This window comes from Oncorhynchus keta, chromosome 28 (assembly GCF_023373465.1).
Source record: "Oncorhynchus keta strain PuntledgeMale-10-30-2019 chromosome 28, Oket_V2, whole genome shotgun sequence".
NCBI classification, from domain to species: Eukaryota; Metazoa; Chordata; class Actinopteri; order Salmoniformes; family Salmonidae; genus Oncorhynchus; species Oncorhynchus keta.
Window position 1 is genome coordinate 6,747,907 of NC_068448.1, and position 13,562 is coordinate 6,761,468.

At 50.3% G+C, this 13,562-nt stretch overlaps 1 protein-coding gene and 2 long non-coding RNA genes across 18 annotated transcripts in view; 1 reads left to right on the forward strand and 2 right to left on the reverse strand.

Annotated features, from left to right (window-relative positions):
• LOC118377891 (arginine-glutamic acid dipeptide repeats protein-like) overlaps positions 1 to 13,562 on the reverse strand; it is a 670,308-nt gene that overhangs the window by 357,114 nt on the left and 299,632 nt on the right. The window lies entirely within an intron of this gene.
• Positions 3,394 to 4,787, forward strand: LOC127913135 (uncharacterized). Its single transcript, XR_008084828.1, has 3 exons — positions 3,394 to 4,525; positions 4,559 to 4,690; positions 4,724 to 4,787. It is a non-coding gene; the product is annotated as an uncharacterized LOC127913135 (long non-coding RNA).
• LOC127913138 (uncharacterized) lies at positions 8,334 to 13,396 on the reverse strand. 9 transcript variants are annotated; one of them, XR_008084839.1, is made up of 5 exons: positions 9,855 to 13,396; positions 9,622 to 9,769; positions 8,990 to 9,019; positions 8,879 to 8,936; positions 8,334 to 8,703 (listed from the first exon to the last, which is right to left on the reverse strand). It is a non-coding gene; the product is annotated as an uncharacterized LOC127913138 (long non-coding RNA). The 9 variants fall into 9 exon arrangements; XR_008084840.1 differs by lacking the exon at positions 8,990 to 9,019 and adding an exon at positions 9,161 to 9,190; XR_008084845.1 differs by lacking the exon at positions 8,990 to 9,019 and adding an exon at positions 9,161 to 9,190 and having other exon boundaries at positions 8,879 to 8,965.

Below are 13,562 nucleotides of genomic sequence, written 5' to 3' on the forward strand. Positions count from 1 at the left end.
TCCATTTCTGTCTGGTAGGATGTGATTATCCTCTCTGTAACTGGAACAGTAGATGTCCATTTCTGTCTGGTAGGATGTGATTATCCTCTCTGTAACTGGAACAGTAGATGTCCATTTCTGTCTGGTAGGATGTGATTATCCTCTCTGTAACTGGAACAGTAGATGTCCATTTCTGTCTGGTAGGATGTGATTATCCTCTCTGTAACTGGAACAGTAGATGTCCATTTCTGTCTGGTAGGATGTGATTATCCTCTCTGTAACTGGAACAGTAGATGTCCATTTCTGTCTGGTAGGATGTGATTATCCTCTCTGTAACTGGAACAGTAGATGTCCATTTCTGTCTGGTAGGATGTGATTATCCTCTCTGTAACTGGAACAGTAGATGTACATTTCTGTCTGGTAGGATGTGATTATCCTCTCTGTAACTGGAACAGTAGATGTCCATTTCTGTCTGGTAGGATGTGATTATCCTCTCTGTAACTGGAACAGTAGATGTCAATTTCTGTCTGGTAGGATGTGATTATCCTCTCTGTAACTGGAACAGTAGATGTCCATTTCTGTCTGGTAGGATGTGATTATCCTCTCTGTAACTGGAACAGTAGATGTCCATTTCTGTCTGGTAGGATGTGATTATCCTCTCTGTAACTGGAACAGTAGATGTCCATTTCTGTCTGGTAGGATGTGATTATCCTCTCTGTAACTGGAACAGTAGATGTCCATTTCTGTCTGGTAGGATGTGATTATCCTCTCTGTAACTGGAACAGTAGATGCTTTGAAAATAGTATTTTTCCCGCAATTGCATTTTGAGCAAAGGCCATATGGTTGTGTTTATTAGAATGCACCTCTCTCTCCTCCGTGTCACAGTGGGTAAAGGGCGTGGCTCTCTCCGTGTCACAGTGGGCAGAGGGCGTGGCTCTCTCCGTGTCACAGTGGGTAGAGGGCGTGGCTCTCTCCGTGTCACAGTGGGTAGAGGGCGTGGCTCTCTCCGTGTCACAGTGGGTAGAGGGCGTGGCTCTCTCCGTGTCACAGTGGGTAAAGGGCGTGACTCTCTCCGTGTCACAGTGGGTAGAGGGCGTGGCTCTCTCCGTGTCACAGTGGGTAGAGGGCGTGGCTCTCTCCGTGTCACAGTGGGTAGAGGGCGTGGCTCTCTCCGTGTCACAGTGGGTAGAGGGCGTGGCTCTCTCCGTGTCACAGTGGGTAAAGGGCGTGGCTCTCTCCGTGTCACAGTGGGTAGAGGGCGTGGCTCTCTCCGTGTCACAGTGGGTAGAGGGCGTGGCTCTCTCCGTGTCACAGTGGGTAGAGGGCGTGGCTCTCTCCGTGTCACAGTGGGTAGAGGGCGTGGCTCTCTCCGTGTCACAGTGGGTAGAGGGCGTGGCTCTCTCCGTGTCACAGTGGGTATAGGGCGTGGCTCTCTCCGTGTCACAGTGGGTAAAGGGCGTGGCTCTCTCCGTGTCGCAGTGGGTAAAGGGCGTGGCTCTCTCCGTGTCGCAGTGGGTAGAGGGCGTGGCTCTCTCCGTGTCACAGTGGGTAGAGGGCGTGGCTCTCTCCGTGTCACAGTGGGTAAAGGGCGTGGCTCTCTCCGTGTCACAGTGGGTAAAGGGCGTGGCTCTCTCCGTGTCACAGTGGGTAGAGGGCGTGGCTCTCTCCGTGTCACAGTGGGTAAAGGGCGTGGCTCTCTCCGTGTCACAGTGGGTAAAGGGCGTGGCTCTCTCCGTGTCACAGTGGGTAGAGGGCGTGGCTCTCTCCGTGTCACAGTGGGTAAAGGGCGTGGCTCTCTCCGTGTCACAGTGGGTAAAGGGCGTGGCTCTCTCCGTGTCACAGTGGGTAAAGGGCGTGGCTCTCTTCGTGTCACAGTGGGTAGAGGGTGTGGCTCTCTCCGTGTCACAGTGGGTAAAGGGCGTGGCTCTCTTCGTATCACAGTGGGTAGAGGGCGTGGCTCTCTCCGTGTCCAAGTGGGTAAAGGGCGTGGCTCTCTCCGTGTCACAGTGGGTAAAGGGCGTGGCTCTCTCCGTGTAGCAGTGGGTAAAGGGCGTGGCTCTCTCCGTGTCACAGTGGTTAAAGGGCGTGGCTCTCTGTGTCACAGTGGGTAGAGGGCGTGGCTCTCTCCGTGTCACAGTGGGTAGAGGGCGTGTCTCTCTGTGTCGCAGTGGGTAAAGGGCGTGGCTCTCTCCGTGTCGCAGTGGGTAAAGGGCGTGGCTCTCTGTGTCGCAGTGGGTAAAGGGCGTGGCTCTCTCCGTGTCACAGTGGGTAAAGGGCGTGGCTCCCTCCGTGTCACAGTGGGTAGAGGGCGTGGCTCTCTCCGTGTCACAGTGGGTAGAGGGCGTGGCTCTCTCCGTGTCACAGTGGGTAAAGGGCGTGGCTCTCTCCGTGTCACAGTGGGTAAAGGGCGTGGCTCTCTCCGTGTCACAGTGGGTAAAGGGCGTGGATCTCTCCGTGTCACAGTGGGAAAAGGGCGTGGCTCTCTCCGTGTCACAGTGGGTAAAGGGCGTGGCTCTCTCCGTGTCACAGTGGGTAAAGGGCGTGGCTCTCTCCATGTCACAGTGGGAAAAGGGCGTGGCTCTCTCCGTGTCACAGTGGGTAAAGGGCGTGGCTCTCTTCGTGTCACAGTGGGTAGAGGCATGGAGCCGTTTCCCCTGTAGCTGCTAACCTACCACAGACTGACTCCTTATCAGTTTAGAGGCATGGAGCTGTTTCCCCTGTAGCTGCTAACCTACCACAGACTGACTCCTTATCAGTTTAGAGGCATGGAGCTGTTTCCCCTGTAGCTGCTAACCTACCACAGACTGACTCCTTATCAGTTTAGAGGCATGGAGCTGTTTCCCCTGTAGCTGCTAACATACCACAGACTGACTCCTTATCAGTTTAGAGGCATGGAGCTGTTTCCCCTGTAGCTGCTAACATACCACAGACTGACTCCTTATCAGTTTAGAGGCATGGAGCTGTTTCCCCTGTAGCTGCTAACCTACCACAGACTGACTCCTTATCAGTTTAGAGGCATGGAGCTGTTTCCCCTGTAGCTGCTAACATACCACAGACTGACTCCTTATCAGGGTAGATAAAGACAGCCGAATGCTCTGTTATAATGCTGTGTGTAATAACCTGCATCTGGGACGGGACTGACTGTCCGGCCAGCTCGATGACCGGCATGATGAGTGTGGAGGTGAGGTAGTTGATTAGCCAGCAGATGGAGCCAGCTATAATTGGTGAGAGAGAGGCACATTCCTGTCCTGTGTGTTGGGTCATCCTCATCCTACCTTCACACACAGGAGGGGGGTCTCTCTTCCACACTCCTCTCTACATACAATCCGTGCATGGTTAGTAATTTAACCTTCTTCAGTTGAATCGACTAATCAGGGCTTAGATTTCACTATGAAGTCAAGCTAATTGAGATGTTATTATAACAGTGTGTATTAAGCTGTACATATAAAGCCTACTGACCATACTGAGGAAGGAGGAAAGGAGGCTCTACAGTACGACTACAGCACAGTTAGTGTGTGCGATATTCATTTAGCGTGATGTATTTAAAAGTGGATGACTACTGTATAAAACATGTGATGAACCTAGTAGTTGAGAGCTTCAAGTGCCTTGGCGTCCACATCGCCAACAAACTAACATGGTCCAAACACACCAAGACAGTCGTGAAGAGGACACAACAAAACCTTTTCCCCCTCAGGAGACTGAAAAGATTTGGCATGGGTCCTCAGATCCTCAAAAGGTTCTACAGTTGCACCATCGAGAGCATCACTGCCCTGGTATGGCAACTGTTCGGCCTCCGACCGCAAGGCACTACAGAGGGTAGTGCGAAAGGCCCAGTACATCACTGAGGCCAAGCTTCCTGCCATCCAGGACCTCTACACCAGGCGGTGTCAGAGGAAGGTCCTAGAAATTGTCAAAGACTCCAGCCACCCAAGTCATATCCTGTTCTCTCTGCTACCGCAAGGTAAGTGGTACCGGAGCCCCAAGTCTAGGTCCAAGAGGCTTCTACCTGCAGGCCATAAGACTCCCGAACAGTTAATCAAATGACTACCCAGACTATTTACAACCCCCCTCCACGCTGCTGCTTCTCTCTGTTAGTATATATGTAAAGTCAATCTGCTACCTACATGTACATATTACCTCAATTACCTCGACTAACACGGACTCTGTTCCGGTACCCCCCTGTATATGGCCTCGCTATTGTTATTTTACTGCTGCTATTTAATTACTTGTTACTTTTATTTATTTCATTTTTTGGGTATTTTTCTTAAAACTGCATTGTTGGTTAAGGGCTTGTAAATAAGCATTTCCCTTTAATGTCTACACATTGTATTCAGCATTTCCCTTTAAGGTCTACACATTGTATTCAGCATTTCCCTTTAAGGTCTACACATTGTATTCAGCATTTCCCTTTAAGGTCTACACATTGTATTCAGCATTTCCCTTTAAGGTCTACACGTTGTATTCAGCATTTCCCTTTAATGTCTACACGTGGTATTCAGCATTTCCCTTTAAGGTCTACACGTTGTATTCAGCATTTCCCTTTAATGTCTACACGTGGTAATCAGCATTTCCCTTTAAGGTCTACACGTTGTATTCAGCATTTCCCTTTAATGTCTACACGTGGTATTCAGCATTTCCCTTTAAGGTCTACACGTTGTATTCAGCATTTCCCTTTAATGTCTACACGTGGTATTCAGCATTTCCCTTTAATGTCTACACGTGGTATTCAGCATTTCCCTTTCAGGTCTACACGTTGTATTCAGCATTTCCCTTTAAGGTCTACACGTGCTATTCAGCATTTCCCTTTAATGTCTACACATTGTATTCGGCATTTCCCTTTAAGGTCTACACGTTGTATTCGGCGCATGTGACAAATACAATTTGATTTGATGCATTATTCTGTTAGAAAGCTCAGAATATTCGCTTGTTTTGGTATTTATTATTTAACTATGATTTGTATGTTTTTGTTTTACATCTTTAAATTGCGGTCGTAAAAAAAAAAAAAAAAAATTCAATTGGATATAAATCGCGGCAGTCAGCTTTATAGTTCAACAGCGTTATGCAGCCCCGTTCCCGCCACAAATTAACGGACAGTCCGATCAGCGAATGAGCATTACGGCGGGACTGCCGAGCAGCCAATGGAAATGTAACCCGATACCCCAGTCATTTGTGTCCAACTGAATTAAAGCAGAGAAGCGGGGCTGTCAGATGGCACTGAGGTGAAGCCATTTGATGAAACATAAGTTGATTTATAAGAGAATTACCTTGATCGAACAATTAAATTATAACGAAAGTACGATTAACATTTAAGAGGTTAATGGTTAATAAGCAGCATCAGTAAAGAGCTACTCCATCGATGACGTAACAACGATTAACAATTGTCACGCACCTCCAGTCTCTGTTCTGACACCTGACCCCTAACCCCTACATCCGGTTTCCATTGATCATCCTTGAGATGTTTCTACAACTTGATTGGAGTCCACCTGTGGTAAATTCAATTGATTGGACATGATTTAGAAAAGGGACACACCTGTCTATATAAGGTCTCACAGTTGACAGTGCACGTCAGAGCAAAAACCAAGTCATGAGGTTGAAGGAATTGTCCGTAGAGCTCAGAGACAGGATTGTGTCGAGGCACAGATCTGGGGAAGGGTACCAAGAAATGTCTGCAACATTGAAGGTCCCCAAGAACACAGTGGCCTCCATCATTCTTAAATGGAATAAGTTTGGAACAACCAAGACCCTTCCTAGAGCTGGCCGCCCGGCCAAACTGAGCAATCGGGGGAGAAGGGCCTTGGTCAGGGAGGTGACCAACAAACTAATGGTCACTCTGACAGAGCTCCAGAGTTCTTCTGTGGAGATGGGAGAACCTTCCAGAAGGACAACCATCTCTGCAGCACTCCACCAAGCAGACCTTTATGATAGAGTGGCCAGACGGAAGCTACTTCTCAGTAAAAGGCACATGACAACCCACTTGGAGTTTGCCAAAAGTCACTTAAAAGACTCTCAGACCATGAGAAACAAGATTTTCTGGTCTGATGAAACCAAGATTGAACTCTGTGGTCTGAATGCCAAGCTTCATGCCTGGAGGAAACCTGGCACCATCCCTGCGGTGAAGCATGGTGGTGGCAACATCATGCTGTGGGGATGTTTTTCAGCATCAGGGACTGGGAGACTAGTCAGGATCGAGGCAAAGATGACGGAGCAAAGTACAGAGATCCTTGAAGAAAACCTGCACCAGAGCGCTCAGGACCTCACAGTGGGGCGAAGGTTCACCTTCCAAAAGGATAACGACCCTCAGGACACAGCCAAGACAACGCAGGAGTGGCTTCGGGACAAGTCTCTGAATGTCCTTGAGTGACCCAGCCAGAGCCCGGATCTGAACCCGACCTGAAAATAGCTGTGCAGCGATGCTCCCCATCCAACCTGACAGAGCTTGAGAGGATCTGCAGAGAAGAATGGGAGAAACTCCCCAAATACAGGTGTGCCAAGCTTGTAGCGTCATACTAAAGAAGACTCAAGGCTGTAATTGTGCTTCAACAAAGCATTGAGTAATAGGTCTGAATATTTATGTAAATGTGGCGTTTTTCATTTATAAAAACCTGTTTCGTTATATGGTATTGTGTGTAGATTGATAAGATTTTTTCATTTAAAAAATAAATAAATCAACATTAGAATAAGGCTGTAACGTCACAAAATGTGGAAAAAGTCAAGGGGTCTGAATACTTTTGCTTAGTTGGTTGAGCTGTTCAGAGGCCGAACTGTACGTACTGCACACAATCCTCTCATCCTCCCTCCCCCCACTCCTTCCTTTCCTTCTCTCTTTCTCCCTCCCTCCCTCTACATATCGGCTCCAGTTTAAGGCTCAATTTCAGCTGCTGCCAGGGATCTCTTCTCTCTCCCTTTATCTCTCTCCCTCCCTCCCTCCTTCATTCCCTCTCTCCTTACCTCTCCAGCACCAGCAAATAAATCATACACCAATCTGCTTTACCGATCTCTCTGCTCTGCCTGTCTCTGCTCCCGCTCTCCCTCCCTCTGCCTTCTCCCTCTTCTCTTCCTGCTCCCTCCCTCCCTCTTCTCTGCCTGCTCCCTCCCCCTCCCTCCCCCTCCTCCCTCTTCTCTGCCTGCTCCCTCCCTCCCTCTTCTCTGCCTGCTCCCTCCCTCTCCTCCCTCTCTCTGCCTACTCCCTCCCTCCCTCTTCTCTGACTGCTCCCTCCCTCCCTCTTCTCTGACTGCTCCCTCCCTCCCTCTTCTCTGCCTGCTCCCTCCCCTCTCCTCCCTCTCTCTGCCTACTCCCTCCCTCTTCTCTGACTGCTCCCTCCCTCCCTCTTCTCTGACTGCTCCCTCCCTCCCTCTTCTCTGCCTGCTCCCTCCCTCTCCTCCCTCTCTCTGCCTACTCCCTCCCTCTTCTCTGACTGCTCCCTCCCTCCCTCTTCTCTGCCTGCTCCCCCCCTCTCCTCCCTCTCTCTGCCTACTCCCTCCCTCTTCTCTGACTGCTCCCTCCCCTCCCTCTTCTCTGACTGCTCCCTCCCTCCCTCTTCTCTGACTGCTCCCTCCCTCCCTCTTCTCTGACTGCTCCCTCCCTCTCCTCCCTCTCTCTGCCTACTCCCTCCCTCTTCTCTGCCTGCTCCCTCCCTCCCTCTTCTCTACCTACTCCCTCCCTCCCTCTTCTCTGCCTTGTCCCTCCCTCCCTCCCTCCCTTCCTCTTCTCTACCTACTCCCTCCCTCCCTCTTTTCTGCCTGCTCCCTCCCTCCCTCCCTCTTCTCTGCCTGCTCCCTCCCTCCCTCTTCTCTACCTACTCCCTCCCTCTTCCCTCTTCTCTGCCTGCTCCCTCCCTCTTCTCTCCCTGCTCCCTCCCTCCCTCCCTCCCTCTTCTCTGCCTGCTCCCTCCCTCCCTCCCTCCTCTCTGCCTGCTCCCTCCCTCCTCTCTGCCTGCTCCCTCCCTCCTCCCTCTCTCTGCTCCGTCCCTCCCTCCCTCTGCCTGCTCCCTCCCTCCTTCTCTGCCTGCTCCCTCCCTCTCCTCCCTCTCTCTGCCTGCTCCCTCCCCCTCTCTGCCTGCTCCCTCCCTCTCCTCCCTCTCTCTGCCTGCTCCCTCCCCCTCTCTGCCTGCTCCGTCCCTCCCTCCCTCTGCCTGCTCCCTCCCTGCCTCTTCTCCCTCCCTCTCTCTGCCTGCTCCCTCCCTCTCAATTCTCCCTCCCTCCCTCTCTGACGGCTCCCTCCCTCCCTCTCTGCCTGTGTTCCCTCCCTCCCTCCCCCCTCTTCTCTTCTCTGCCCCTATAGCTCCAGCCAGCCCACTGTTGTTAGGCAACACAGTGGGGGAGGAGGGGCAGAGGAAGAGGGAGGGAGGAAAAAAAGGAATGGGGAAGGAGGGTGGATGAAGGCAAGGTACAAAATCACCAGTCACTATGTGTGCTGAAACAACAGACTTCTCTCTGTCAGAGTGTTTCAGAGAGGCTGGCACTTTCCCCCTCTCTCTTTCCTCTCGGCTGTGTCTAATAGTACCTGTTTCTCTCTGTCAGAGTGTTTCAGAGAGGCTGGCACTTTCCCCCTCTCTCTTTCCTCTCTGCTGTGTCTAATAGGACCTGTTTCTCTCTGCTGTGTCTAATAGTACCTGTTTCTCTGCTGTGTCTAATAGTACCTGTTTCTCTCTGCTGTGTCTAATAGGACCTGTTTCTCTCTGCTGTGTCTAATAGTACCTGTTTCTCTGCTGTGTCTAATAGTACCTGTTTCTCTCTGCTGTGTCTAATAGTACCTGTTTCCTTTCTGCTGTGTCTAATAGTACCTGTTTCTCTGCTGTGTCTAATAATACCTGTTTCTCTCTGCTGTGTCTAATAGTACCTGTTTCCTCTCTGCTGTGTCTAATAGTACCTGTTTCCTCTCTGCTGTGTCTAATAGTACCTGTTTCTCTCTGCTGTGTCTAATAGTACCTGTTTCTCTCTGCTGTGTCTAATAGTACCTGTTTCTCTCTGCTGTGTCTAATAGTACCTGTTTCTCTGCTGTGTCTAATACCTGTTTCCTCTCTGCTGTGTCTAGTAGTACCTGTTTCTCTCTGCTGTGTCTAATAATACCTGTTTCCTCTCTGCTGTGTCTAATAATACCTGTTTCTCTCTGCTGTGTCTAATAGTACCTGTTTCTCTCTGCTGTGTGTAATAGTACCTGTTTCTCTGCTGTGTCTAATACCTGTTTCCTCTCTGCTGTGTCTAGTAGTACCTGTTTCTCTCTGCTGTGTCTAATAGTACCTGTTTCCTCTCTGCTGTGTCTAATAGTACCTGTTTCTCTCTGCTGTGTCTAATAGTACCTGTTTCTCTGCTGTGTCTAATACCTGTTTCCTCTCTGCTGTGTCTAGTAGTACCTGTTTCTCTCTGCTGTGTCTAATAATACCTGTTTCCTCTCTGCTGTGTCTAATAGTACCCGTTTCCTCTCTGCTGTGTCTAATAATACCTGTTTCTCTCTGCTGTGTCTAGTAGTACCTGTTTCTCTCTGCTGTGTCTAATAGTACCTGTTTCTCTCTGCTGTGTCTAATAGTACCTGTTTCTCTGCTGTGTCTAATACCTGTTTCCTCTCTGCTGTGTCTAGTAGTACCTGTTTCTCTCTGCTGTGTCTAATAATACCCGTTTCCTCTCTGCTGTGTCTAATAGTACCTGTTTCCTCTCTGCTGTGTCTAATAATACCTGTTTCTCTCTGCTGTGTCTAGTAGTACCTGTTTCTCTCTGCTGTGTCTAATAATACCTGTTTCCTCTCTGCTGTGTCTAATAGTACCTGTTTCCTCTCTGCTGTGTCTAATAATACCTGTTTCTCTCTGCTGTGTCTAATAGTACCTGTTTCTCTCTGCTGTGTCTAATAGTACCTGTTTCTCTGCTGTGTCTAATAGTACCTGTTTCTCTCTGCTGTGTCTAATAGTACCTGTTTCCTCTCTGCTGTGTCTAATAATACCTGTTTCTCTCTGCTGTGTCTAATAGTACCTGTTTCCTCTCTGCTGTGTCTAATAATACCTGTTTCTCTCTGCTGTGTCTAATAGTACCTGTTTCTCTCTGCTATGTCTAATAGTACCTGTTTCTCTCCTACAGGATGTTAGAGGTGGTGAAGAGCAAAAAGCTGTAAACGTTATTGTAATGTACTTCCTGTAATGTACTTCCTGCTTCAGGGCTGATTGTTAGAAGCTGTAAAACGTGGTCAAGATGTGTCCCAAAATGTCACTCTACTACCTTCGATTAGAGCCCACAGGGCTCTGGTCAACAGTAGGGCACTTCATAGGGAACAAAGGTGCCATTTGGGATGATTACAGAGATGCATATTACGATTATCATTAGGCTACGGCACGCTAACACAGACTTCAATAATTCATCTTAAATGGTATTTTATTTTAATTTGATTTACCACAAAAATAGAACATGTGGTGAAGTTAGAAAGGTTTAGCTGCAACAGTTTTATCAGTATGAAACGGGGCGGCAGGCTAGCCTAGTGGTTAGAGTGTAGAGGAGGTAGGTCGCCTAGTGGTTAGAGTGTAGAGGCGGCAGGGAACCTAGTGGTTAGAGTGTAGAGACGGCAGGGAGCCGGGTGGTTAGAGTGTAGAGGCGACAGGGTAGCCTAGTGGTTAGAGTGTAGAGGCGGCAGGGTAGCCTAGTGGTTAGAGTGTAGAGCTGGCAGGGAGCCTAGTGGTTAGAGTGTAGAGGCGACAGGGTGGCCTAGTGGTTAGAGTGTAGAGGCGGCAGGGTAGCCTAGTGGTTAGAGTGTAGAGCTGGCAGGGAGCCTATTGGTTAGAGTGTAGAGGCGGCAGGGAGCCTAGTGGTTAGAGTGTAGAGGAGGTAGGTAGCCTAGTGGTTAGAGTGTAGAGGAGGTAGGTAGCCTAGTGGTTAGAGTGTAGAGGAGGTAGGTAGCCTAGTGGTTAGAGTGTAGAGGCGGCAGGGTAGCCTAGTGGTTAGAGTGTAGAGGCGGCAGGGTAGCCTAGTGGTTAGAGTGTAGAGGCGGCAGCGTAGCCTAGTGGTTAGAGTGTTGAGGCGGCAGGGTAGCCTAGTGGTTAGAGTGTAGAGGAGGTAGGTAGCCTAGTGGTTAGAGTGTAGAGGCGGCAGGGTAGCCTAGTGGTTAGAGTGTAGAGGCGGCAGGGTAGCCTAGTGGTTAGAGTGTAGAGGCGGCAGGGTAACCTAGTGGTTAGTGTAGGGGCGGCAGGTAGTCTAGTGGTTAGAGTGTAGAGGTGGCAGGGTAACCTAGTGGTTAGTGTAGGGGTGGCAGGTAGTCTAGTGGTTAGAGTGTAGAGGCGGCAGGGTAGCCTAGTGGTTAGTGTAGGGGCGGCAGGTAGTCTAGTGGTTAGAGTGTAGAGGCGGCAGGGTAGCCTAGTGGTTAGTGTAGGGGCGGCAGGTAGTCTAGTGGTTAGAGTGTAGAGGCGGCAGGGTAACCTAGTGGTTAGAGTGTAGAGGCGGCAGGGTAGCCTAGTGGTTAGAGTGTAGAGGCGGCAGGGTAGCCTAGTGGTTAGAGTGTAGGGGCGGCAGGTAGTCTAGTGGTTAGAGTGTAGAGGCGGCAGGGTAACCTAGTGGTTAGTGTAGGGGCGGCAGGTAGTCTAGTGGTTAGAGTGTAGAGGTGGCAGGGTAACCTAGTGGTTAGTGTAGGGGTGGCAGGTAGTCTAGTGGTTAGAGTGTAGAGGCGGCAGGGTAGCCTAGTGGTTAGTGTAGGGGCGGCAGGTAGTCTAGTGGTTAGAGTGTAGAGGCGGCAGGGTAGCCTAGTGGTTAGTGTAGGGGCGGCAGGTAGTCTAGTGGTTAGAGTGTAGAGGCGGCAGGGTAACCTAGTGGTTAGAGTGTAGAGGCGGCAGGGTAGCCTAGTGGTTAGAGTGTAGAGGCGGCAGGGTAGCCTAGTGGTTAGAGTGTAGGGGCGGCAGGTAGTCTAGTGGTTAGAGTGTAGAGGCGGCAGGTAGTCTAGTGGTTAGAGTGTAGGGGCGGCAGGTAGTCTAGTGGTTAGAGTGTAGGGGCGGCAGGTAGTCTAGTGGTTAGAGTGTAGAGGCGGCAGGGTAGCCTAGCGGTTAGAGTGTAGAGGCGGCAGGGTAGCCTAGCGTTTAGAGTGTAGAGGCGGCAGGGTAACCTAGTGGTTAGTGTAGGGGCGGCAGGTAGTCTAGTGGTTAGAGTGTAGAGGCGGCAGGGTAACCTAGTGGTTAGTGTAGGGGCGGCAGGTAGTCTAGTGGTTAGAGTGTAGAGGCGGCAGGGTAGCCTAGTGGTTAGTGTAGGGGCGGCAGGTAGTCTAGTGGTTAGTGTGTGTGTGTGTGTGTGTGTGTGTGTGTGTGTGTGTGTGTGTGTCTGTGTGTGTGTGTCTGTGTGTGTGTGTGTGTGTGTGTGTGTGTGTGTGTGTGTGTGTGTGTGTGTGTGTGTGTGTGTGTGTGTGTGTGTGTGTGTGTGTGTGTGTGTGTGTGTGTGTGTGTGTGTGTGTGTGTGTGTGTGTGTGTGTGTGTGTGTGTGTGTGTGTGTGTGTGTGTGTGTGTCTGTGTGTGTGTGTGTCTGTGTGTGTGTGTGTCTGTGTGTGTGTGTGTCTGTGTGTGTGTGTGTCTGTGTGTCTGTGTGTCTGTGTGTCTGTGTGTGTGTGTGTGTGTGTGTGTGTGTGTCTGTGTGTGTGTGTGTGTGTGTGTGTGTGTGTGTGTGTGTGTGTGTGTGTGTGTGTGTGTGTGTGTGTGTGTGTGTGTGTGTGTGTGTGTGTGTGTGTGTGTGTGTGTGTGTGTGTGTGTGTGTGTGTGTGTGTGTGTGTGTGTGTGTGTGTGTGTGTGTGAAAACCACAGTGACAGATGCAGGACAACCCACATCCTCTCCATTGTGACCCGACAACGTTAGAACAACAACCTCAAACCTCAGTTCAACTTTCGACCCCGTTTTCGACTTTGCTTACAATCGTCACATTTCAGTTCAAATTAGACGCATTGGGCCCAGTAACATGTTTAATTAACGTGCTACACGTTAGAACAGCCGTTGTTCAACTACAAACAAACAAACGCCGCTACTCAACACATTTACGCTGAATTCGTTGAAAGGTGATATTTTCATGTCACAACATTTCGACCTACTACGAGTTGAGTACGTGAATGTTTCTCTCACACTGCTCTGTCTATTGAAACAAAAAGGTGTTGGGACATTCACACCCTTCCTGAGTGAACAGTCAGAAAGGCCGTTCGAAAACACTTCCCAAACTCTGTGGCCAACAAGTGTTAACCATGTGTGTCTGTCTGGCTGGTTAGTTCGCTAGACTGTGATCCCACCACTAGATGGCTGTTCTCGTAGCAGGCTTCCATCTTCACCTCCTCTGTCCTCCTCACCTCCTCTGTCCTCCTCACCTCCTATGTCCTCACCACCTCCTCTGTCCTGTCCACCTCACCTCCTCTGTCCTCCTCACCTCCTCTGTCCTCACCACCTCCTATGTCCTGTCCACCTCACCTCCTCTGTCCTGTCCACCTCACCTCCTCTGTCCTCCTCACCTCCTCTGTCCTCCTCACCTCCTCTGTCCTCCTCACCTCCTCTGTCCTCCCCACCTCCTCTGTCCTGTCCACCTCACCTCCTCTGTCCTCCTCACCTCCTCTGTCCTCCCACCTCCTCTGTCCTCCTCACCTCCTCTG